Source organism: Cupressus sempervirens, chromosome 6, assembly GCF_028749045.1.
Source record: "Cupressus sempervirens isolate cs-2001-9-10 chromosome 6, ASM2874904v1, whole genome shotgun sequence".
In the NCBI taxonomy this organism is placed as follows: Eukaryota; Viridiplantae; Streptophyta; class Pinopsida; order Cupressales; family Cupressaceae; genus Cupressus; species Cupressus sempervirens.
Genome location: NC_143123.1, coordinates 575503216 through 575531158, shown reverse-complemented (window position 1 = coordinate 575531158; position 27943 = coordinate 575503216).

Genomic DNA, 27943 nt, shown 5'->3' with positions numbered 1-27943 from the left:
ATATTATAACAACTTGTCAAAAATGCCAACTCCTAATCTACAGGCTTGGAATCGTGCAAGTGCCCTTCTGTCGAGTTTTCTAACCTCATCTAGGGCCTCTAAGGCCTTCAAAACTAAGTTCAAAGATTTTTCTCTAAAATTTCCATTGAAAATCTATGATACTTAAGCTGGAGCAATGATATTTTTATAGTAGGCTTATCGTTCTAAAATGAAACTTCATGTAGAAAATCAGAACATTCTAAGCTTGTATGAAAAAATTACTAAGAATAGAAAGTTCTTAGAAATAGTAAACTCCCTTTCTAGGGCGGGGGCCCTAGCTCAGTTGGCTAAATCTTCCCTGTTGCAGGGGGTTGGCCACGAGTTCTAGTCTCCCCCCTCCCCATGGTACCAGTGGGCGTGTTACGCTAGCGCTACCAGTCACGTTAAAAAGTTTACCCGGTGCATTAAAAGAGAGAGAAAAAAAAAAACACTCCCTTTCTACTAGTCCTTATTAAAATAGAAAATCCTGAAAATAAAAATATTTTTGAGTTATGCAAGATTGCTCTTACACCTAGGATGTTTCTGCATCAATTAATAAATTATTTAATTTAATAAACTAATTCACCTAAGTCGATCACATTATCTTAAGTCTCTCAAATAATTTTTTAAAGTAATTTATTTAAATTACTTAATTATCTACTCCCCCAAATGACAAAGTCTTTCAGTCCACTTAAGAAGTCCAAGTCATGTGCCACCTCATAGTTGCACCAATAATTAATTTCAATTAATTATTAAAAATCCTATTTATCCTCACCCATGTGTCCTATTTTATAGGATTGAAATAGGAGACATGGCCTTGATTAACTCAACCTCTAAGACACATGGCTCTAGGAGACTAAGTTCTCTTTCTCTTCCTATACTAACTTGGAGTCAATTAATCTACCTCATGTAGTCAAAAAGGGCTCATAAGGCACTTGTCCTTGGAGTTTTGTCTAGAGATGGAGTCCACTAAAAAGGTCTTAATGAGATAACTGTCAAGTCTCTTTCCTTTTCCTAACTTTCCTCTCATAACTCAACTAAATCCTTGATTTCCTCCATCTCTTCAATCAAGTCAATCTCATATGTCTATGTGTCCTTAATCAACTCTCCACCACTAGATGTTTCCACCTAGCCTAGGGTCTATCCAGAGTCTATAAAAGGAACCTTTGTCTCCTCATTTTGACATCTAGATTCATACTCCATTATGTTAGGATTAAGCTTAGATAGAATTAATAGTTACATGCAAATATAACCAATACCAAAAAATAGTAGATCGCACAAAAGGGAACACAAGACATGAATATTTCATGTGGTTCACCCAATCCCTGGGCTATGTCCACCAACAACAAGTCCAATATTATTATGATCTAGTGATTACAACCTAATTACAATCTATAATCCCTTACAACTCAATACAACTGCAAGAACCAATTTTTGCATCACACCTTATTAAAATCCCTAACCCTAATCATTTTTATACAAGTTTTTTGCCACTTACAAAATTAGGGCTAGAATAATAGAAAAAATAGTCGCTGATGTCTTTTAAAATATAAGGTCATTTTTGGCTTTGGGGGCACTACCCTAAAAAACCTCACGAGGGCATTCCCCTTCAACCCCATCCTATATTACAATAGGGAGTGCACTTTGGGCACTACCCCAGGACCCCACAAGGGTGTTGCCCCTTGACCTCATCTCAGGGGTGCTACCCCCAAGCCCCTATAGAAATAATCTGGAGGGAAATCATGCTAAATAAACCTTTAAGTCTAATTAGGCTCCACATCACAACAATCTCCCACTTGGAGACTGATTAGACTCCACAATAATAACCTCCCACTTGGAGACTGATCATAGTACTAAGTAAAACTATAACTCCCACTAGAATATTAAACCACCCTAGACTCTACTATTATTTTAGTCTGTTCAATCTAGAAGACCAATTGAAGTTGAAGAGGAGTATGGCTTCTCGATTGTCACTATCTTTGTAAGCATATCTCCTGGATTGTCATTTGTATGTATCTTCTCTAGCTTTAACTATCCATTAGTGAAAATTGACGAAATGAAATGGTACCAAAATTGTATGTGTTTTGTCTTTGAATGTAGATTTCAATTCTTTGCAAGATGAATGACACTCTAGCTATTTGTGAACAAATAATTATCCCTATGAGGGTGTCCCAACTCTCCCATGAAGAACTGAAGCCATATCATCTCCTTATCTACCTCTATAGCAGCAACATACTTTGCCTCTATAGTGGATAGAGCATTAACCTACTGTAATCGAGAAACCCATCTCATAGCTACCCCACCAATAGTAAATACATAACTTGTAGTACTCCACCTAGTATCAATATCCCCTGCCAAATTTGAGTCAACATATCCCTGTAAATTAGTAGTAGAGCCCCCAAAGTGTAAAAACTTACTAGATGTGCCTCTCAAATATTTGAGAATCCATTTAACTACATTTCAATGCTTAGTTCCTGGATGACTCATATACCTGCTAATAACTCCCACTACATGTGCAATATCTGGCCTAGTGTATACCATAGAATACATTAAGCTTCCTACAACTAAAGCATAGGGTACCTTAGACATCTCATCCTCCTCTTCTTGTGTCTTGGGACACATCTCCTTAGTCAACTTCAAATGACCAAGCAAAGGTGTGTTGAAAGATTTAACATTCTCCATAGAGAGAAATTGCAACACCTTCTCAATATAATCAGCCTGAGATAAGGTCAATTTCTTGTTCTTGCTATCTTTGCAAATCTTCATCTCAAGGATTTGTTTTGTTGCCCCCAAATCCTTCATAGAAAACACATGTGCTAACTGTTCCTTTAACCCCTTAATGTGATCCATGTTAGACCTAGCTACAAGCATATCATCAACATATAAACATAAAATAATGTAGCTATCATCATCTAACCTCTTAAAATAAACACAATAATCTAAATGAAACCTACTATATCCATTCTCATGCATAATACTGTCAAATTTCAGGTATCATTGCCAAAGTTCTTACTTTAAGCCATATAAACTTTTGTTCAATTTGCACACTAAATTCTCCTTATCGTTGACCTCAAATCCCTGTGGCTAAGCCATATATCTCTTAATCCAAATCACTATGAAGGAAGTTTGTTTTAACATCAAGCTTCTCCAAATGTAAATTTTCAGTAGCCACACTGCTTAAAGTGCGAATAGAAGTCATTTTAACAATAGGAGAGAATATCTCATCAAAATCAATTCCTTTTTCTATACAAATATTTTTACAACTAACCCGATTTTAAATAATTTCTTACCTCTATCCTCTTCTTTAAATTTGTAAACCCATTTATTCTGTAAAGCCTTTTTACTCATAGGCAACTTGCATAAATCCCATGTCTTATTTTTCAACAAAGAGTCCATTTCTTCTTTCATTGCAAACTCCCACTAAATCTTTGTATCCACCTGCATAGCTTTATCATAACATTCAAGTTCACTAGCATTAGCAAGTAAAATAGAATACAAGGAAGGATAAAATCATTTTAGAGGTCTACTTATCCTTATTGACTGTCTAACATTCACTGGAGTGTGTGGTATTTGTTATTGTAGTTGTTGCAAATCATGAGGAATTGCTGTAACATCAGCTTTTGGAGTATCATCTAGCACTACATAATCATTTTATTTCTTCTCATGTTGTTGCTACAGATCTTTGTACAACACATTCTCACTGAATATTGCATCCCTGCTTCTTACAATCTTACAATTTTCAAAATTCCAAAGCCTATAACCAAATTTATTAATGCCATATCCAATAAATACACATTTCTTTGACTTAGATCCCATCTTGGTTCTATTTTTAGAATCTATATGAGCAAATGCTTCACAATCGAAGGTTCTGAGAAAAGAATAACTCACCTTCTTACCAATCCATGCTTCCTCTAGAATACCATAGCCCAAAGGAGTAGAGGGACTCCTATTAATCAAATATATAGCATTATTGATAGCCTCCACCCACATGTTTAAGGGAAACCATGCATGCAACCTCATGCTTCTTGCACACTCCATTATAGTTCTATTTATGCATTCAGTCACTCCATTTTCTTATGTAGTCCTTGGAACAATTTTTTGTCTACAAATACCATTAGCAAAGCAATGATCTTAAAATTCATGAATGCGATACTCATACCATTATCATATGTAAGATATTTTTAATTTCTTTTTAGTCTCATTTTCAACCAAATATTTCCATTTCTTAAAAATTGGAAATACATCATATTTTTGTCTAAGGAAATAAACCCATACTTTTCTAGTTGCATCATCAATAAATGTAACATAATAATGAGATCCACTAAGGGAAGATACTTGAGCCAGTCCACATACATTTGTATGCACAAGCTTTAATTTCTCACTTCTCTTTTCCTTCTTAGTCTTCACAAAACTAACTCTCTTTTGTTTTTCATACACACAACTTTCACAAAAATCCATATTAACACATTTTAGACCTGGTAAAAATTGCTTTGAATTAATTACTTTCATACCTTTCTCACTCATGTGCCCAAGTCTATTGTGCCACAACATTGTATCAGAATCTACAACAACTATCTATTCTCCCTACTTAACTACATCAACTGTTCCTGAATATTCATTTTTCTCTAAAATAATCAAAGTAGAAGGAATAATATAACCTGTACAAAGATATAAGGTGCCTACTTTCACACCTTTTGCTACTATAAGGGAACCTTTTGAAACCTTGCAATTTTTATCATTAAAAGTAACTACACAACCCTCACCACCTAGTTTCCCTACTGAAATTAAATTCCTACTCAGCCTTGGAACATGTCTTACCTCATGTAGTAGCCAATGATTCCAATTCTGCAACTTAATCTTAACTTTTATCTTTCCAACAATCTGACAGGGTTCATTATCCCTCCCCTTGGACATAATCAATAAAATAACCTCTATGAGTTGTAGCATAAAAGGAGGCACTAGAATCTAAAACCCATGAATCATCAACACTTACTAAAGACAAAAGAAAAGCATCATCTTTTTATTTGTTACTTACCACATTTTCCTCTTTGTTCCCTTCTAGTTTATCTCCTTCATTATTCTTTCGAGTCCAATAATCTTTCTTCTTATGTCCTATTTTACTATAGTACAAACAATCTCTTAGTCCTCTGAATTAAGATCTCTTCCCCTTTGACTTTCCTCTTGATTTCCCATGATTTCTAAAATTATTTCCTCTCTTAGTCATTCTGCCTCTACTTTGTGCTTTCAAAGTACTTGCTAATGTAGATCCACTTGAGGATTTCCTATGAGTTTCCTCACTCAATGTAGCACCAATGACATCATCAAATTTTAGGGTATTAGATCTAGAAATAGAATTACTCGTAGCCATTACCAAGCCATTCCAGCTTTTAGGAAAAGAACACAAAATCAAGAGAGCCCTAATTTCTTCATCAAAATTAATACCAATTGAAGATAACTGAATTGTAATAGTATTAAACTCATTTAAATGATCTACAATAGATCCACCTTCTACCATTTTCATATTAAATAAACACTTCATGAGAAATACCTTATTTGAAGTGGAGGGCTTTTCATATAATTTCCCTAGGGTTTCCGTCAACTCTTCTATTGTCTTCGCTCTTGTAATGTTAAATGTTACTAGTGGTGCCAAGCATAACCAAATCCTTCAAAATTCCTTTCTATCTAAAATCTCCTAATCCTCATCTGACATAGTTCCTTATCTCTTGGATTTTCCTTCCAATACCTTCCGTAAATTCTTTTGATAAAGATAGTCCTCCATTTGTATCTTCCATATCTAAAATTTATGCCCATTAAACTTGTCCACCTTTAGCTTACCATTGTCTTCCATCACTCCCACTCAACCATGAGACTCCCACTTAACCATGATACCTTCTTGCAGAGGATCAAAAAAAGAAAAAAATGATGACGATAGTCTTGCTAAAAAAAATGAGGACCATCTAGCTCTGATACCACTTATTAGGATTAACCTCAAATATAAATAACAGTTACATGAAAATATAACCAATACCAAAAAATAGTAGATTGCATAAAAGAGAACACAAAATACCAATATTTAACATAGTTCACCCAATCCCTAGGCTACATCCACCAAGTCCAATATTATTATGATCCAATGATTACAACTTGATTACAATCTATAATCCCTTACAGCTCAATACCATTGCAAGAACCAATTTTTGCATCACACCTTATGAAAATCCCTAACCCTAAGCCTTTTTATACAATCTTTTTATTGCTTACAAAATTAGGGCTAGAATAATAGAAAAAATAGTAGCCAACTCCTTTTACAATATAAGGTCATTTTTGGCTTCAGGGGTGCTACCCCTAAAAACCCCTGTGGGGGCATTGCGACATGGAGCACACTTAGGGTGCTACCCTAAGGCCCCATAGGGGTGCTTCCCTATGACCTTGTCTTGGGGGCATTGCCCCAAACCCCCATAGAAATAATTTGGAGGGAAATTGCACTGAATAAACCTTTGAGTCTGATTAGGCTCCACATCACAACAAATTCTAGCATTTCAAATTAGCATTAGAAGCATTCTCAAGCAACAGATTATTGATTTTCATAACCCAATTTCATTATCATCCATCTTCAAAATTTAGTTATTATAGGATCATTACATTTGATCTAGTATTGAAGTTCATAAATCTTCAACATCTTGAAGCAATCTTGTAGAAGTGAGTTGATCAAAATCTGAGGGCTCAAAAATCAAGAAGACTCAAGACTATGAGGACAATGGAAGCATGTTGCATATGGTAAGGAAAGGTAAATATCTCATTTTGATTTGGAATCCTTCATTGTGTGTGCATTTATTAGGTAGAGATTAAGAAATCCATGAAAGATTCTAGGTTTCATAAAATAATAGAAATGGTACTAAACCTAGATAAAGAGTAATATTTCATGGCACTTGCAACAAAAGGTGTCAAGCTTCCTACTTATTTTGGTCTCAATTAACTTAAGGATGACTCTAGTGATCAAGAACTTCCTTAACAAGGATTAACACCACAACATATTTTTCAACAAGGTTCAACATCACAAGGTTCTTTTCATCAAGTGATTTTTTGCAACAAAATATTATGCCTTCCCTAGGACTCATTCAATAGTGTTCCTCTTTTCAAAGTCCTTTATCAGGTGCAACATTGCAAGGGTTAATCCAACAATATAGTCCTCAAAAATATTTACCATTACAAGGACCTCCTCAACAAGGTGTAACCTAACAAGGTCCTAGTCCACCTATGGTAACATTTCAAGGATCTCCTAAACAAGGTTATACCCAACAAAGTACTCCTCAACAAGATGTAACCAAAAAAGGTCCTAGTCTACCTATGGTAACATTACAAGGACCTCCTCATCAAGTTTATACCCAACAAGGTCCTAGTCAACCTATGGTAACATTACAAGGACCTCCTCAAAAAGGTTATACCCAACAAAGTACTCCTCAACAACACCCTAGTCCACCTATAGTAACATTAAAAGGACCTCCTCAACAAGGTTATACCCAAAAAGGTCCTAGTCCACCTATGTCAACATTACAAGGACCTCCTCAACAAGGTTATACCCAAAAAAGTACTCATCAATGAGGTGTAACCCAACAAGGCCCTAGTCCACCTATGGTAACATTACAAGGACCTCCTCAACAAGGTTATACCCAACAAGGTACTCCTCAACAAGGTCCTAGTCCACCTATGGTAATATTACAAGGACCTTTTCATTAAGGTCATACCCAAAAAAGTACTCCTTATCAAGGTATCACCCAACAATGTCCTAGTCTACCTATGGTAACATTACAAGGACCTTCTCAACAAGGTTATACCCAAAAAAGTACTCCTCAACAAGGTCTAACCCAACAAGGCCCTAGTCCAACTATAGTAGAATTACAAGGACCTCCTCAACAAGGTCCTAATTCTCCTATGATAATATTACAAGGTCCTACTCAACAACCAAACAACACATATCAAGGATCTTATCAACTAGGGATGACCCCACAAGGCATAAGACAACAAGGTTATACTCAATATGTTTCTTTGCAAGGTTATAGTCAATACATTCCTTCCAAAAATTCAACTAAACATTCCAAGGATCTCATCAACAAGGGGAATAACATTCCTAGTATGAACTTTCAAAGTTTAAACTGTCAAGGAATCAGTGTTCAAGGAAATGCCCTACATGGACATACATTATCATTAGACCCTTTGGTAAAATAGATTCAAATGCTTCAATGACAAATCTAAGAAATTCAAACTGGATCTTCATCCAATAGGTATACCTTAGAAGACATATGTCCATACTCATTTGTCAAAAGTTTGGTCATGATTTTATTTCCTCCTTATTTGAGGTTCCCAAATTTGATAAATATAAAAGGAATATGGATCCACAAGATCATGTTAAAGAATTTTGTGCTACCTGCATTGAAGTGTCTCATGATGAGACTTACCTTATGTGACTATTTCCATAAAGTTTGGGAGACCAAGCTATGGAATGGTTTTCTAAGTTACCACCTGGTATTAAGTCTTTTAACAAGTTATTTGATATGTTTGTAACACACTCTTCCTAAAATATTAGACATGAAGTGACCATATTAGACCTTTGTAACTCAAAAAAAAAGAATGGGGAACCATTCCTCACATTTTTACAAAGATGGAGTCACCTCTCATCAAAATATCCATGAATCATTCCTAAACATGAAAACATAGATATTCTTATACAAAATCTTACACTAGACATGAGATATAGGGTACAATTGCAATGTCCACCAAACTTCAAAAAGATCATAGAAAATGATGTAAAAATTGAAGAACCTATGGTTCAAAAAGGAGAACTCAAACGATACAAATAGGGAAAATTCTAGTTCTTCAAATCAAAACAACAACAATAATTCCAATAGCAACAATGACAAATCCAAATGTTAGAACAAGAACAAAAACATTGTAAGTGACAGAGTAGTAGATAATTTAAATCTCAAAACATCACAGCCAATATTAAATCTTGGAAGAAAATAAACTACTCCTCAAACAAAGAAAAATGCTCAAGATGTCCAAAACAATCAATATTTCATGAGGAGATCTCTTATACCTAAGAAATGAACATTCACACCTATAAGGTAATCTCTTGAGTCAGCTTTGAGAAAGGTAATCACTCAAAAACTTATCATGCTTCCTGAAGTAAAAGATTATTAACCAAAGGTGAAACCATCATAGTGGAATGATGATAACTATTGAAAATTCCATAGAGAAAAAGGACATAAAACCAATGATTTTCAAAGACTAAAGAATGTCATACAAGACCTAGTGGAAAGTGGTGAAGTTAGTATTGATGGGAATACCTCAAATGAGACACATACTGCATTCAAAGATCTACTTCTAGATCATGATAAAGAGAATACATCCAATGATAAGACAAACAAACAAGCTAGTTACAATATCACATCCTATGCATACATTAACAACCTATCTAAATGTGATCCTTCTTAATACTATGCCAATGTCATTACCTTTCATGAGAATGATGGATCAAAGCAAGTTAATGCTACCACTAGAAATCAAGCAAAGGTTACATTGCAAGGTGTTTCATCAAATCTGTCTATGTCTCAAACCAAAGTTGTCTATCTACCAAAGTTTGTGTCTAAAACATCAAAACAATACAACATCTTGAACCAATTGAAGAAAACACCAGCCCAAATATCCAGATTAGAGCTTCTACAATTATCCACATCCCATAAAGAAATTCTTGAAAAGTTCTAATAGAGACCATAAGATCCAACAATCTAGATCATAATCAATTCCAAGATATGGTGGGATGTTTTACTACTCCACATTTCGTATCCTTTATAGAAAATGATGACCTTGTCATTCATTAGCCTCATAATGCTTTGCTCCATCTTGAATTCCTTGTACAAAGTGACAAGATCAAAAGAGTCCTTATAGATGGAGGAGCTAGATTGAATATTTGTACTTTAAAATTGGTCCTTGCATTGGGATTTTCTAAAAATGCAATAGATCCTAAAAATAAAATAACAATCAAAGCTTATGATGAACACGAAAGAGCATCCAAGGGATCATTTTTAATACCTATTAGAGTTGGCCATACATCAAAGATGTACCTTGTCAAGTCTTGGATATGGAACTAGCCTAAAATATTCTCTTAGGATGTCCTTGGATTCACTCCATGCAAGTAGTACCCTCAACATTTCATTAGTGTTTAAAATTCCCTCATGATGGACAAGAGATAACAATTAAAGGATATCCCAATCCTTTTTAGTATTGCAATGCCTTAAAGTCATCAACAAATTATCTCATACCATGCAATTGGGTTATATCCACTTCCCTCAATCAAGACCCTAACAATCTAGCATCTAATTTCAAGTCTTTAGATATAAAAATTGATGTCAAAGAATAGAGTATGAGAGAATATACCTTGGGGAAAATGTTTTGTATCACTGAATTACCCTTCTCTCCTAGATCATATGGCAGATCATTAATAACAAACAATGGTCACAATCACCTCCTACTACTATTATTAACACTTTTATGAATAGGGGAACCTTAACTAATTAAGAAAATGACAAAAATGTTGAACAATTCCTATACAAAGAAAAGAAAAAAGAGATCGTCAAATGTAAACATATATCTCCTGAGCATTATGGAAAAGGATATGATATTTTAGGAAAAATGGGGTACAAAGGAAGTGGGCCTCTTGGCTTACCAAGAGAAGGCATCTTACAACCCATCTTGAAAAATCAAAAATATCAGAGAGATACTATAGGATTGACATATAGATCAAATCAAATATTTGAAATGAAACAGAAATGGAAGGTCTCCCTAGAATTTCTGAATCAAATCTAAGATAAGAAATAAGACATTGATTTTGAAGAAGATGATTCCACTACCCTCACTGAAGAAAAAAAAATTGATATTGTTAGGACTTATAGTGACTCATACCATGAGGGAGAACATTCAGAGTTAGATTAATTAGACTTAATCTCATATTATGCTAATCATGACAATTTTGAAGAAAGAGAGATTTATCAAAAGCATTACATTTCAAACAAGAGTACAAAAATAGACCTTGTCAGTAAATTCCTAAATCTTGATAAATTTTCTATCAATACCATTACCACCTTTGAATATGACCCAAATGATCCTTTACCACTAATACACCTTGATCTTATTGACCGGGCTTCACCTCCTATTCTTGAGCTAGATGTTTTCCATAATGATGACTTGGTCATATATTATCTTGAGATCAGAGATCATATACCACAAGGAGATAATAGAAAAGGGTTTCCTATTGAACTCAATGACATGGCTTACTTTAGTGAGAGTGCCAATTCTTTTAGTTGTTAAAATGTGAAAATAATCAATAAATCTAATGTTAAAAACCACACTATGGAAATATTAGATCCAAAAATAGTAAAAATAAAAGATTTATCTAAGGTTGAAAAACTATCTAAGGCATCTAAAGATGAAAGGATTGAAACTCTTACTAATTATTTATATCGAGAGAAATCAGAAATACCCAATTAACTAAAAATGCCTATCAATATTAGGATAGAAGAATCTCAAAGCATCCTAAAAATGGAAAACATCTTTATTAGAATCAGAAAGACAAGAGTTTGTATAGTTTTTCAAATACAAACAAATTAATTTTGCATGGTCATATGCCGATATGTCAGGTTTAGATCTAGATCTCATAATGCATCATTTAAATGTATCTCTAGGAATCAAACCAATGAAGCAAAAACTTAGAAAGATGCATCCACATGTGGCACTTCTAGTAAAAGTTGAAATAAAGGAACTATCAGATGTTGGTTTAATAAGAGAAATTGATTGTGCAAAATGGGTCTCAAACATTGTTCTTCTTTAAAACTAGATAAGTCTATCAAGGTATGCACTAACTTTAGAGATCTAGACAGAGCTTGTCCAAAAGATTATTTTCCTTTGTTGAACATTGATACTATTGTAGATCTTATTGCTAGGCATGAAATTCTCTCTTTAATGGATGGTTTTTCTAGTTATAACCAAATCAAAATTGCACTAGAAGATCAAGAGAAATTTGCATTCATATGCCCATGGGCTACTTATTGCTAGAATGCCATGCCTTTTGGTCTCAAAAATGTAGGTGTTAGGTATCAAAGAGCAACGACTACAATTTTTCATGAAATGTTACATACCATAAGGGAAGACTATGTTGATGATATCCTAGGGAAAAAAAGAAAAAGAAATATCATTTACAAATATTTGACAAGATATTCACTAGATTAGAAAAGTACAGTTAGATTAAATCCTAAGAAAGATGTATTTGGCATGACATATAGAGAACCATTGAGATACATAGTTTTTGCAAAAGGAATATAAGTGGATCCTAACAAAGTCATGGAAATTATGGAAATTCCACCCTTGAGGAACACAATTCAGTTAAGATCATTACAAGGAAGATTGCAATCCATCAAGATATTTGTCTCACAATTGGATAATAAAATTCATCCTTTTATTCACCTACTACATAAGAATGTGTCATTTCACTATGTTGCCATGTGTGAAGAATCTTTTGACAAGATCAAACAATATTTGACAAATCCACCAACTTTGATGTCACCTATACATGCAAAACCACTCTTTCTATACATATCACTGACTAAAAATTCTTTGGGAGTGTTGTTGGCACAACAAGACCATAAAGGAAAAGAAAAGGCTATCTATTATATTAGTCACACTTTGGTGGGATATGAGATTAACTATTCATCAATTGAAAGATAATGTTTGGCAATGGTCTTTGCATCCCAAAAGTTGAGATACTACATGTTGTCCCACAAAGTCACACTAATCACAAAAATAGATCTATTGAAGTATTTACTTAGTAAATCAGAATTAATAGGTAGACCAGAAAAGTAGGTTATGGTTTTGAGTGAATTTGACATTGAGTATGTGGATCAAAAATTATTAAAGGGACAAGTGATAGTAGATCAATTAGCAAATGCTCCACTATCAATAGAACAACAATACGTGCTAAACTTCTAGATGCCAAAATCATGCAAGTATCAACACAATCCTTGAAATTATATTTTGATGGTTAATTTACTCAAAATGGCTCAAGGGCAAGGGTGTTCTTTTTTACACCACAAAAACACACAATACCAAAGTCTTATAAGTTATAATTCTCTTGTACTAATAACTGTTACTAAAATTTTGCACACATGTAAAATTTTAAGTATACATGCAATATAAGATACAAAAATGGCATTTGTTTCATTTAAACAAAAGAAATGTCCTTGTATTGATTTACTTTCAAATATACATTGATGTTTTCAAACAATGAAATGAAATGATATGCTGAACGAAAAAGGATCTCACACAAGCCATGAGTATAACTAGCTAGGTTGCTTTCATAAGGAAATGCATAAACAGAGATACATATGAATGAAAGAAATAAAGAGTAGAGATAACTAGTCATTGCCTGTTGCTTTGACTGGTTATGCACTCTTTCCCTGGCATAGTATAATTCAGCTCTGAACTCCATGATCTTCAACATCTGCAAAAAACATGAAAGCAACTAATGTTAGATCCGGAAGGATCTAAGCAATGACTACTTATCTCTACGACTACATACTCTATCTGTTGGTGCATTTCATTACGAAAGACAAGAAGCTGAAAGATATAAAAGTCATTTATGAGTGTCACGAGCCTATGCTCAAACCTCATGCAATACAATTTATACAACATCAAATAATCAAAAGTATCCTAACAGTTAGGAGAGCATCATTTCAGCATACAAAAACAAAGAGTTCTCAAATGAAATGTGTAAAGGAGATCCTTCAAGTGAAAGCAACTTAAAAAGGGAATGGAAAAGGAGCTAAATTACAAAAGGCTCATGGTGGAAATAATGTAATCTTTATAAGTGCAGCTCAGCTAGCTATTGCAAACTACTCATTTACAACATTATTGCCCAAGGTTAATATCACTGAATTATGATGTCACTACATTCAAGGTACAAAGAATGTAATAAGTATGGGCCCTAAATGCAAAGTCAAGAAGCTTATTTATACCAGCTCTCCAAGTGTTGTCCCTGATGGTATTCATAGCATATATAATGGTGATGAATCTTTATTTTATTTTGACAAGCATAATGATATTTATTATGAGATGAAAACAACAATAGAGGCTTTAGTGTTATCTGCAAGTAGAAGAGAAGGGTTGCTTACATATGCTATATGTCCCAGCAACATATTTGGTCCCAGAGACAAATTTTTATTTTTATTTTGTTCCATCTCAAAGAACAACAACAAACATTTACAGCCATGGAAAGTAATTTCAATAGCATAAAGGTATTATTCGAACAACTCATCTCAATAGAAAAAACATGTGCTAGTAATTAATAGAAAAGGAGTATTCACAAATGCTATAGTCAAGAACAAAGAATAAGAATTCCATCTTCAGCTGGGTCAATCAAGCAAACCAGATTGGCAAGAAAAATTGTGTCATTTGTATTGCTTAACATCATAGGGGGCTTTGTTTTAGGTTCTTTTGTTGATTTTGTAGTCTACCATAAATGTAGCAGGCCTTAGGAATACCAATCAAAGAGAGTGCATGGTATAACGCAACTTTGGCATTGGCTAATAAGAGTAGTTCAATATCATGCACTGGACCAAAAAGACATGGAATCCTTCAAGTGAAGGCAATTAGCTCTAAGGAAAATAACTAGAATGACTATTTGCTTGAATATCTAGAATGGAAATTATGTTGTGGAAGCACTTGTACATGCTCCAAGAGATAAAGATGAAACACAAACGTTCTGAATAAATCTGATAAAGAATCCAAATTTGCTAGAATAAAGATTGCAAAGAATGTAAACTTATGAAGCTTTGACCCAGATTTTGATTATGAATATAGGACACAGAAGTATCCAACAAAAGATCACATGTCACCAAGTAATAAACTCATTCAGATTTTCTTGCAAATCCATTTGAAAATTGTCTCCTACAACAGTATACGAGTTAGAAAAGCACATCTTCAGTGAAGAAGAAGTTCGTCCATCAACATACCAAAGATCATAGAAAACTTAATGCAGAGAGAAGTATTTTATCAACATCCATTATAGCAAGAGTTCCTAAGAAACTCGACTTGAAGTTTGTTATAATGCAAGATCATTTCCAAGATTCATCAAAAGTTCAAACCCGTATTTAAACCTTATCATAAATCACTTGTGCAAGCCTTTACAGGAAGATGTGCTTTATTTGTATTTCATAGAACTATATAATCCTCTTTGTTACATGTGTGTTATGTCTTCATAGTAACTTTTGGTGTATCACCTCTTTTCTTTGTTTAAGCTTTAGGTTTTAGGTTTATTTTCTGCACTTTCTTACCTTTTCCCTCTAAGTTTTCATTAAGTTTTAGAGTGTTTCATTGAAAGATCTAATAGGAGCCGGCCTAGAATTTGGAGGTTTCATTTCATTATCCAGTCTCACATAATGAAATGACTCCCATGTTAAGTAAGGGTTACTAAAAATTGCCAGTTTAGTAGGGTGCAAATCCTAAAACTTAATAGTTTTGGCATGCCCGATGGGATAGAGCACATTTTTCAACTGTGCTAGAACAGTTGAAGGTCTTTTTTTGAATAGCCAACAGAAGGTGATGAATTTATGAGAAAGATTCAAACACAAAGTTCCACTTCTTTTGAATATCTACAGTTGGAAACTCTGAAAAGACATGGAAGGAGCTTATCTAGGATAAAGCCAACATCAAGGAAGTGGCTTTCAGCCCTTGGTCTTCGTGTATATAGCAAAACACGTTAAAGAAAAGTTAGACATTTAGCAAGCCCATTAGTAAGAGCTGATTCTTTTGACATTTTAGCTGATTCAACTAAAAATTCAGCAAGTACTAGTTTTATACCAGCAAGTACAATCAATACAAGTTTTCAGTAGCAACCTATATAGCAGCAACCAGTACAACAGCTTGTACAAAAACCTCCACCAATGGTGAGGGCATATGCTTTTGTGCCTTTTAATCAAGGAAGTCCCTTGAATTTTGCACAACATCATGATATACCACTGGTTGTATTGAAGATTCTGCCTAATTTCACAGGAGAAAATTAGACTACAACATATGAGCACATAAGAGATGTTGCAACTTTATGCAACATGCATCATGTTATAGAGGAGGATGTGGCTACTAAGCTGCTGGTATAATCATTAAAAGGAAAAGCACTTCAGTGGTTTAGAAGCCTAGCTGTTGGTTCTATAGGCTCATGGGATGCTTTGGGTGATGCTTTGACAAGACATTTTGAGGATAAGTCAGACGTTTTGTCTCTTGTGGAGCAACTCACAACCATAAAGAGTGCACCACAATAAAAAAAGATGGATTTTAATAACCAGTTTCAAAGGACTTGGACTAGAATACCAATTACAGTAAGACCTTCAGTAGATCATTCTTTTCTTTATTATTTGAGAAGTTTAAATAGTGATATTTCAGTAATGATTTAGTTTATGGGAGGTGTTTCACTACCTCAAGCTTATGAGATTGCTATTAGGGCTGAAAATAGTCTTATCCAGGCTGGTAAAATAGCCCCTAGGCCTCCAATCCCTATTTTTCTAGACATTCAGTCAAATATACCATTGGTAATTCCACCATTTAGCCCATTACCTGCGATTCCTAGCCAAGAAATTACCATGGTAGGTCCTTCAAATACCACATGTCCTTCTCCAAAGTTTCAAGGGATTAAAAATAGTCAGCTCAAAATTGAAAATATGATGCAAACCTTTAGTAATGAGCTGGTTAATCTTAAAAAGCAACAATTTCAGCCTAGACTGTCTTACCAACAATAGAATCTAGCTATAAATCCACCATACCAGCAGAAAAATCAAGGCCAATCCCAAGGAAATAGGCTGCCATTTAAAGGTAATACGATGTGTTATAGGCAGAATATTAATCAAAGACTTTTTCGACCATATAATCCAATTCCTTTTAATTCTGCAAATCCAGTTAGAGACATAGTGCCCATGTAGAATAATCTTGCAGCGGACTTTGAGTGGTGTTATCCCTATAATGAACCTCACAATCAGGCTACGTGCACAAATAGAGTTATAAATTAGGCATTAATGGTGCAAAATATAGTAGCGGGACAACAAAATGTCACAAATGATACACCTAAAAAACAACATGATGTAGTGACTCCTGAGACTACTTTCCTCAACTAGCAGAGAGATGAGTTTTGCGCAGTCAATAATGACTCATCAGTATCAGCAAATACCCGAGCTAAGAAAAGAGCTCTTGAAATAAACCAAATGAAAAACAAGGGTAAAGCAACTGATACAGCTGAGCCATCATCAAGTGCTACAAAGATGGTGGGAGACACTCATGTCCCTGTCACCAAGGAAACCATTCACAAGCCAACAGAATATGCTGCTGCTAAGATACATCAAAAATCACACTTTGCTATGCCATTAAACATAGTGGAGAATATGAAGAAGATGAACGTGGCTATGTTAATGTGGGAGACTTTAGCTATTCTTGGTCAAACGGATATCCTGCAAAAGGCTCTTTTGGATGAAGCAAATCCCACAAAGGTGATTAATGAACTAGCAAAGGCGATGTTAACCAATGCTGATGAAAAGAAGGATGACAATGAGAAAACTACCAAGGAATCAAATAAGGTAATAAAACCACCTCCTTTCTACCTTTCCTTGATTATTGGTGATAAATTAGTCCATAATTGTATGGTAGATAGTGGAGCTACAAGCTCGGTAATGCCAAAAAAGATAGCTGACTAGTTAGGACTAAAATACCAGCCTATTGAAAAGGGTTTTGTTCAACTTGATGGGACTTCTGTAGGTACTATAGGTGTGATTAAAGATGCAAGTGTCACCCTTCATGCCTATCCTAATTTTTCCATTCAGTAGGATATATATGTCATAGAGTTACCTCCATACTTTGCTATCTGCTTGTCTAGGGACTTCACAACAAAGATCGGTGGTTATTTGTCATCTGATTGGTCTCATATGATTTTTAAGACTAGATATGGCACTAAAGTAACCATTAAATCTAAGTTGCTTGTAAAAAATCATATAGAACCTTATACACCCAGTGCTGTCAATGCAAACCTACTTGCATTTAATGAAGAGGAGTGTCATACATCAGCTAAAAATTGAACCCAGCTAGATAACATTCCAAATATTCTTCTTCATGAATGGGCCTCTAGTCAAACCTTTGAGAATCAATATTATCATATTACAAATGCTAACTTAGGGACCTAAATTATCAATGAACAAAATGAAGTCATTCCAACTTTGGTCAAACCAGCAAGTCAGTCAACAAAGTCCAAAGATCAGCTATGGAGCATGTTTTTTGATGGTTCAAGAGGTAGACAAGGTGCTGGTGGGGGTGTCATGTTGATTTCACCTGATAATGAGAAATATTATGCCGCTTTCAGATTCAATTTTTCTTGTACCAACAATACAACAGAGTATGAAGGATTAATCCAAGGGTTAGAATGGGCGAGAAAACATGGCATTAAGTGTTTAAAAGTGTATGGTGATAGTGAATTAGTAGTAAATCAAATTAGATGTCTGAATGCTATAAGGAATGATATTTTGAAATCTTATAGACATCGTGTTTGGGATTTATTTGAACATTTTGATGCATTTAACATACTGGCTATTCCTAGAAATAAAAATCAGCATGCTGATAGGCTAGCAGCTGTAGGAGCCCAGTATGATATTGTTAACAGTGTGTCTACACATACTAATTAGCAACATATCAAGATCATTACTAGGCCTTCAGTTCTTGATAATGATACTAACTGGCAAGTTTTTGACAGCGATGAACAAATTTTACAATTTTTGCTGGAAGAAGACATTTTTGCTAATTCTAATCAGTAGAGGTATAAGGATCAGTATGGTGACTAGGTAATCCAGTTAAAAAATAATAATTTTCCAAAGGGTTTAGTAATGCTGGAGAGCATTTTTAATTTAGATGATTAGCTCAAATCTGGAAAAGCTAACTTGCTGGTTATAGAAAATCAGTATGCAGACTTGGAAATTACACCAGGTAAATGCCTAAAATTTGGCAAAGTAAATTCAGCTGAAGAAAAAGAAGATTTTCTTCACTTGTTCCAAGAATTCAGTGATGTGTTCACTTGGCAATATAGTGATTTAAAAGGATTCAATCCAAGATTGGCACAACACACAATAGAGCTAGAACCATTAGCAAAACTAGTGTGGCAAAGGCAAAGGCCTATTAACCCAAAGTTGGAACCCTTGATGCACAAAGAGGTTCTCAGATTAATCGAGAGTAAGATAATTTTTCCTATCAAGCACACGAGCTGGGTTGTAAATTTGGTCCCAGTAAGGAAGAAAAATGGAGAGTTACGGTTGTGTGTAGATTTCAAAGACTTGAATCGGGTCTCGCTGAAAGATAGGCACCCGCTTCCATCCATGGAGCAGATATTACAGTGTGTGTCAGGGGTTGAAAGGTTCTCTTTGCTGGATGGATTTTCAGGCTATAACCAAATCTTGGTCAAAGAAGAGGACCAATATAAAACAATGTTTACAATGAAATGGGGTACAATGGCATACAAAATAATGCCATTTGAATTATCTAACGCTAGAGCTACCTTTCAGAAAGCTATGGAGATGGCTTTTGGAAATTTGATGTATAGGTTTGTTTTGGTCTATTTAGATGATGTCACAGTCTACTCACAAAAAATAACAGATCATATTGATCATTTAAGGAAACTTTTTGAGCCCTGTAGAGAATTTGGTATCTCTTTAAACCCAAAAAAGAGCATTTTTTTGTGCATGAAGGAAAATTACTTGGATACATTGTATCTAAGGCAGGCATCACGGTGGACCTTGAATGAGTTGCAGAAATTTTGGAGCTGCCTTTACCATAGCACAAGAAAGGTTTTCAAAGTTTCATTGGCCACATCAATTTCGTGTGAAGATTTTTGCCTGATATAGCAACACTCCTCAAGCCTTTAATAGCTATGCTTAAAAAGAATGCAGTTTTCACATGGACAAAGGAGGCTAAAGAAAAATTTCAAGCTATCAAAAATGCATTAGCATCAACACCTGTCCTAATTAATCCTGATTTTAGTAAGGACTTCATTCTTTATGCGTATGGGGGCTATGACATGATTTCAACCATGTTGGTACAACAAAATGCAGAAGGATTGGAATAGCCAATCACATTTTTTAGCAAAGAACTAGAAGAGTATGAGAAAAGGTATAGTTTCGTTGAGAAACATGTCCTTGCTGTTGTGAAAAGCCTTAAGAAATTCAGGCACCTGTTGATACATAACAAAGTTATTTTGCATATCACGCACCCAAGTGTCAAGGAGTTCCTCTTAAGTAAGGACTTGAATGAAAAGAGAGTTGGCTAGATTACACGCATCATGGAGTATGACATAGATACTCAGATCACTAAGCTGGTTAGAGGAAAAGGATTATGTGAACAAATTACAGATAAGGATATTTTAGAACTTGAGAAGCAAGAAAATACAGTTTTGCTGATTGGAGCTGCTGGAACTGATAATCAACTAGCAAGCTGGTTAAAGGATATGATGCATTTTTTGAAAACCAATCAATGTCCAACTACCTTAGATAGAGAAAAGTGAAGACACTATCACTTGCAATCAATCCCTTTTATGCTAATTAATGACATTCTGTATTGAAAAGATTTTAATGGGGTTCTTCTTAGGTGTGTAGATTTGGATCAGATTGCTCAAATATTGCATGAATTTCATGGTGGTCATTCAAGAGGACACTTTTCTCCAAGGACTACAGCTTATAAGATTCTAAGATCAGGCTACTATAGGCCTGATTTGTTCAAAGACTATCATGCACATGTCAAAAAACACACTAAATGTGCTATGTTTGAGGGAAAAGAAAGGCTGCCAGCTTTGCCTTTGCAGCCAATTAAAACAGAACAACCCTTTCAAAAGTGGGGAGTTGATTTTATAGGGCCTATTAACCCTCCATCAAGTGCAAGTCACAAGTAGATTATCACAACCACTGATTATTTCATGCACTAGACTGAGGCAACAACGTTAAAGGACAAAAATGAAACAACAATCCTAAGTTTTTATGATGACATTGTGAACAGGTTTGGAGTACCTGATTCTATAATCTTAGATAATGCGCTTTCTTTCATTGGAATGAAAGTAAATGATTGGGCCTTTACTCATGGGATTTATCTTAGCACCAACTCTAATTATTACCCACTGGGTAATGGATTAGCAAAGTCTTCAAACAAGAACTTTATGAGGATTATTAAGCACAATTTGCAAGAGAATAAGAGAGATTGGCATTCAAAGCTGAAAGCCACCTTATGGGTTGACATGATTACTCCAAAGAGAGTTATTGGAAACTCACCTTATAGGCTTGTTTATGGGAAAGAAGTTGGATTATCCATTGAAATAGAATTACCCGCACTTGACCTTGCTTCACAATTGGTTTTGTTTGAGGAAGGTGACCCTATTTTAGTGCGGTGTGCTCAACTGATGGAGTTGGAGGAAACAAGGAAAAAGGCCATGGAAGCCATGGAGTATTAGCAAATGCAGATCAAGAAGAGCTTTGATAGAAGAGCTCGAGCTCGAGAGTTCCATGTTGGTGACATGGTACTGAAGCAGGATGTTTTGAAGAGCAGTCCAGGCCATCACAATAAATTTGATCACATGTGGGCTGGGCCGTTTCAGATTGTTGAGTGTAAATAGCATAATGCTTACCAATTGGCTACCATGGAAGGAGACATACTATCAATCCCTATGAATGGGATCCACCTCAAACCATGTTTTGAGGTATGAGTTTTAGTCCTACCTTGTATATAATAGGTTAGTTTTCTCTATTTTTAATAAATGTGTCTGCATTTTAGTTTAGTTTAGTTTTCTATTCTGTTTTGGTTTGGTAGTCTAGTTTAGTTTAGTTTCTGTTTTACATTGTTTTTTAGTCATATCCACTCATTTAATTCACGCATGCATAGATATGTGTGCTTAAATGCATGGACATATCCAACAGATGCACATATAAAATCATACATATCGCTAACAATAAATATGTCTGGCTGTCAGCCATACATATCTACATATACATGCATACATTGGATAAATACAGTCATTTAAGTCCATACATCTACACATATGCCAACCAAATGGTCGACTATGATGGTTCAACTCCTAAAGTTGATACTTGAGTTTTGACCCTGCATACCCATCAATTTGATAAGAATTTCCAGTCTTATTAAATTGACGAACATACATTCAAAACTGAACTAGCAACTTTAGGAGTTGCTTTGTGTCAGGTTTAGGTGCAAGGTCACCATAATCAGACTCTATGCCTCTTAAATAAGCACAACTCATCAAATGTCAAGCAAGCAAACATACAACAGAAGTCACCAAAAATGTTGTTGAAATTTTGCACATGTGTAAAATTTTAAGTATACATGCAATAAAAGACACAAAAATGCCATTTGTTTCATTTAAACAAAAGAAATGTCCTTGTATTTATTTACTTTCAAATATACATTGATGTTTTCAAACAATGAAATGAAATGATATGCTGAACAGAAAAGGATCTCACACAAGCCATGAGTATAACTAGCTAGGTTGCTTTCATAAGGAAATGCATAAATAGAGATACATATGAATGAAAGAAATAAAGAGTAGAGATAACCAGTCATTGCCTATTTCTTTGACTGGTTATGCACTCTTTCCCTGGCATAGCAGAATTCAGCTCTGAACTCCATGATCTTCAACATTTGTAAAAAACATGAAAGCAACTGATGTTAGATCCCGAAGGATCTAAGCAATCACTACTTATCTCTATGAATACATACTCTATCTGTTGCTACATTTCTTTATAAAAGACAAGAAGCTGAAAGATATAAAAATCATTTATGAGTGTTACGAGCCCATGCTCAAACCTCATGCAATACAATTTATACAGCATCAAATAATCAAAAGTATCCTAACAGTTAGGAGAGCATCATTTCAGCATACAAAAACAAAGAGTTCTCAAATGAAATGTGTAAAAGATATCCTTCAGGTGAAAGCAACTTAAAAAGGGAACGAAAAAGGAGCCAAATTACAAAAGGTTCATGGTGGAAACAATTTAATCTTTATAAGTGCAGCTAAGCCAGCTATTGCAAACTACTCATTTACAACATTATTGCCCAAGGTTTAATATCACTGAATTATGATGTCACTACATTCAAGGTACAAAGAATGTAATAACTACGAGCCCTAAATGCAAAGTCAAGAAGCTTATTTATACCAGCTCTCCAAGTGTTGTCCCTGATGGTATTCATAGCATATATAATGGTGATGAATCTTTATTTTATTTTGACAAGCATAATGATATTTATTATGAGATGAAAACAGAAACAGAGGCTTTAGTGTTATCTGCAAGTAGAAGAGAAGGGTTGCTTACATGTGCTATATGTCCTAGTAGCATATTTGGTCCTAGAGACAAATTTTTATTTTTATTTTGTTCCATCTCAAAGAACAGCAGAAGACATTTACAACCATGGAAAAGAATTTAAATAGCATAAAAGTATTATTCGAACAAATCATCTCAATAGTAAAAACATGTGCTGGTCATTAACAACAAAGGAGTATTCACAAATGCTATAGTCAAGAACAAGGAATAAGAGTTCCATCTTCAACTGGGTCAGTCAAGCAAACCAGATTGGCAAGACAAATTGTGTCATTTGTATCGCTTAACATCATAGGGGGCTTTGTTTTAGGTTCTTTTGTTGATTTTGTAGACTACCATAAATGTAGTAGGCCTTAGGAATACCAATCACAGAGAGTGCATGGTATAACGCAACTTTGGCATTGGCTAATAAGAGTAGTTCAGTATCATGCACTAGACCAAAAAGACATGGAATCCTTTAAGTGAAGGCAATTAGTTGTAAGGAAAATAACTAGAATGACTATTTTCCTGAATATCTACAATGGAAATTATGTTATGGAAGCATTTGTACATGCTCCAAAAGATAAAGATGACACACAGACGTTCTAAATAAATCCGATAAAGAATCCAAATTTACTAGAATAAAGATTGCAAAGAATGTAAACTTGTGAAGCTTTGACCCAAATTTTGATTATGAATACAGGACACAGAAGTATCCAACAAAAGATCACATGTCACCAAGCAATAAAATCATTCATATTTTCTTGCAAATCCATTCGAAAATTGTCTCCTACAATAGTATACAGGTTAGAAAAGCACATCTTTAGTGAAGAAGAAGTTCGTCCATCAACGGACCAAAGATCATAGAAAACTTAATGCAGAGAGAAGTATTTTATCAGCATCCATTATAGCAAGAGTTCCTAAGAAACTCAGCTTGAAGTTTGTTATAATGCAAGATCATTTCCAAGATTCATTAAAAATTCAAACCCGTATGTAGTAGCAAACCCATTCATCAAAGCTTCAAATTCATTCCAGCAGAAAGCATCATTTATGGTGATGTTTTAAAATCTTAAATAGCACACAAATATCACAGCATGGAGCCCAATCATAGCAAGAAAAGCCACTATGTTATGTTATCTGAGAAACAATATAAAACACAACAAGAAATTGATTTCATGACAAGTTTTTAAAATATATCTTCGAGCAACTTTGGTGACTGAAATAAACATTAAAAAAAAAAAAAAAACCTCATATGTTTGTGGATTTTTGCTGAAAGAACAAAGAAATCTGAGCTTTGTCTCTGATTCTAGCAAGTACAAGGATGGCGACCTCAAGATTTCCCTTTATTAAAGAACAATAGAGAAGCATTCAAGCATCAAGTAAAATTCTCTCATGGCGGTTGAAACCCTTACTTTACCCTCATTTCTCTTCCGGATTCATCTCGAATGAGTAGATAACAAAATGAATACCTTTTTAGGGTTGAGGAAGTATATAATATACTTTATTATTCTTGATAAACATTTGAGATTTGTAGTTTTTCATGGGATTTTACATTTTTTTAAAGTTTTTTTTATTTGAGATGGGTGAGGAGAGTTAATTGTTGATGTCATAGAAGTTTGTTTTCAAAAGTTTATAATGTTACTTGTTATTAATTATGATAAAGAAATAATATTTATATGATTAATTATAATCATTTAATATTATCTTCTTATTCTAAAATGAAAGAACATTATTTTAAATCATATCTTTTGCATATGTGTTAATGTAAAGAGAAATATTTAAATGACGTAATTATAAGTCATTGAATATTCTTTTCTATTTGCCATGCAAAAGAAAATAAGTCATCTTGTATGCTCATGTAATGGTCTTTAAGAGGGGAATCAGTTGGGAAACATGTGGAGAGAATATAGGGGGTCAGATTTGGCTTTGTCAAGTCAGTTTGTGGGTCTTTATGACTTGTTGTAGCATTTTTAGGGAGGTTTTAATGAGTCATGGGGGCAGTTATGAGTTAGTGGAGTCAAATAAGTTATGAAACTTTATTTTTGGAAGTTTCTAAGCCCTCATTTCCAGGCCTTATTTCTGCATTCGACCCAAGGAGCTGGGATGGTACTTAATGATTTTTCTTAACTCATTTGTAAGAAGGGGTTCTGATTTTATGACAGAGCTTTGAGACATCTTTGGAGTCCTAAGCTTTGTTACAGGGTCTATAATTCAACATTTTGAAGAAATAATGCCAGTGACAGTAGTGTGATTATGCTTTATGAAGTAAATTGTTAAGCTCTTTTCCTTTCTACAAATTTTGTGTGTGTTTTTAAATGATTTGATAAGTTAACCTGTGGATGTTTACATTATTCCTTGTTTTTTATCTCATTCCAGCACCTTTTTGTGGAAAAGTAAGTCTTCTTGCAGGTTATGATATGTGTTTATAGGTGAAATTAGTTAAAGTGAGGTAGAAATTTATCATCTTTTTGTAGTTTCAGTATTTAAACCTTATCATAAATCACTTGTGCAAGCCTTTACAGGAAGATGTGCTTTATCTGTATTTCATAGAACTATATAATCCTCTTTGTTACATGTGTGTTACATCTTCATAGTAATTTCTAGTGTATCACCTCTTTTCTTAGTTTAAGCTTTAGGTTTTAGGTTTATTTTTTGCACTTTTCCTACCTTTTCCCTCTAAGTTTTCATTAAGTTTTAGAGTGTTTCATTGAAAGATCTAATAGGAGCTGGCCTAGAATATGGAGGTTTCATTTCATTATCCAGTCTCACATAATGAAATGACTCCCATGTTAATTAAGGGTTACTGAACATTGCCAGTTCAGTAGGGTGCAAATCCTGAAACTTAACAATAGCATGGCAGAATATGAAGCATTACTTATGAGACTCAAATTTGCAGTATAGTGGAAAGTGACAGAGTTGCAAGTCTTCAGAGATTGCCAATTGAACATTAATCAAGTTAATGATGAATATAAAACCAAGCATAATAAATTGTTACCATACAAGTGGATGAAAAATGAATTCAAATAGTATTTCACAATAATCACATTTGAACAGATTCCTCAACAAGATAACAAAGATGCATATGTTATGGAAACGATTGCTTCATTGCTTGATATAGAAAACACACAAGTTCATTTTGAGTTCTTAGTGGAATCCTTATCTTATCCTTCTTATGATGATCCTAACGCATCAATCATATGTCATCTAGTGAGTCAATATTCCCCAATTTATGGAAAAATCTATGCCTATGGAAAAGACAATATCCTACCACCTGATTTATCTTGAAATCAAAAGAGAAACTTCCTCCACTAAACATCTTGGTACACCCTAATTGTCGATACCTTATATCGACAAGGTCTTGATAGTACCCTCTTACGTTGTCTTGAACAGATGAATCTAAAATTGCTTTATAAGAAGTACACGAGGGTATATGTGGGTCACACTTTAGTGGTCTTTCTTTGGCTAAGAAACTTATGCATATGGGTTATTATTTGCCTACAATGGTGTTAGACTCTTTTCAATATGTTAAGAAATGCAAAAACTGCAAGATACATGGGAATCTAATTCATGCACCAACTCAGGAGCTTCATCCTTTTACAATAGCATGTCTATTCAGTTAGTGGGGATTCAACCTTGTTGTGGAAATTCATCCATCTTCTTCCAATGGCCATAGATTTATCATTACAACAACTGAATATTTTACCAAATGGGTTGAGGCCATTCCACTCATTACTGTCATAGGTAATATTGGATTATTCTGCACTTATCTGCATGTATTTCTATATTATTTCATTGGACTATTGACATTAAGTTGAGTGTGCAGGAAAGTTGAACCATGGAGATTATTGGGGGAAACAAGGTTCAACCTATGTGAACACGGTAAAGCCAAGGTGAATCTTTGGAAGATTCAAAACCTCATTGTAATGTGTTTATTTCGTAATGTGATTGTGCATGCGTGTTAAAGTTTAAAGATAATGGTTAATTAGCGACATGTCATCATGATGTGTAAGTATTTAATTTGTGTGTGTGTGTCATTTGACACTTGTGTTGTTTATGTGTAAATGACATGTCATGTAGGATTTTGGGCATGAAGTCACTTAACCTAAACTTAATCCCATTATGAAAATGAGTTAACCCACCTTGGAGTTTGTTATGATGAGTCACCTTCATGATGGAATTCAAATTAAATTTGATACAAACTTTAGAGGGCCTAAAAGTGGTTCCTAGGTGTCATTTTGGTGAAAATAAGTTACCCATATGGTAGTAGTATAGGTTGGTGGTCTAAATATAACCACAAGTTGGCCTAGGGGACTTAGGAGACCCTCTAAACTAGTCATTTTCAAGCCAATTCAAAAATTAGAGTGTCACATGACTTTTGTCCTCATCCCTTCACTTGGGTAACTTCCTATTGGTAGAGAGGTAAAAGGGTGTGAGAGAGGTAGGTGGGGATGGAAGTGGAGGTCCTTTTAGGGAGCTTGTGCCAAAATTAGTGGTTTTTCACCCAC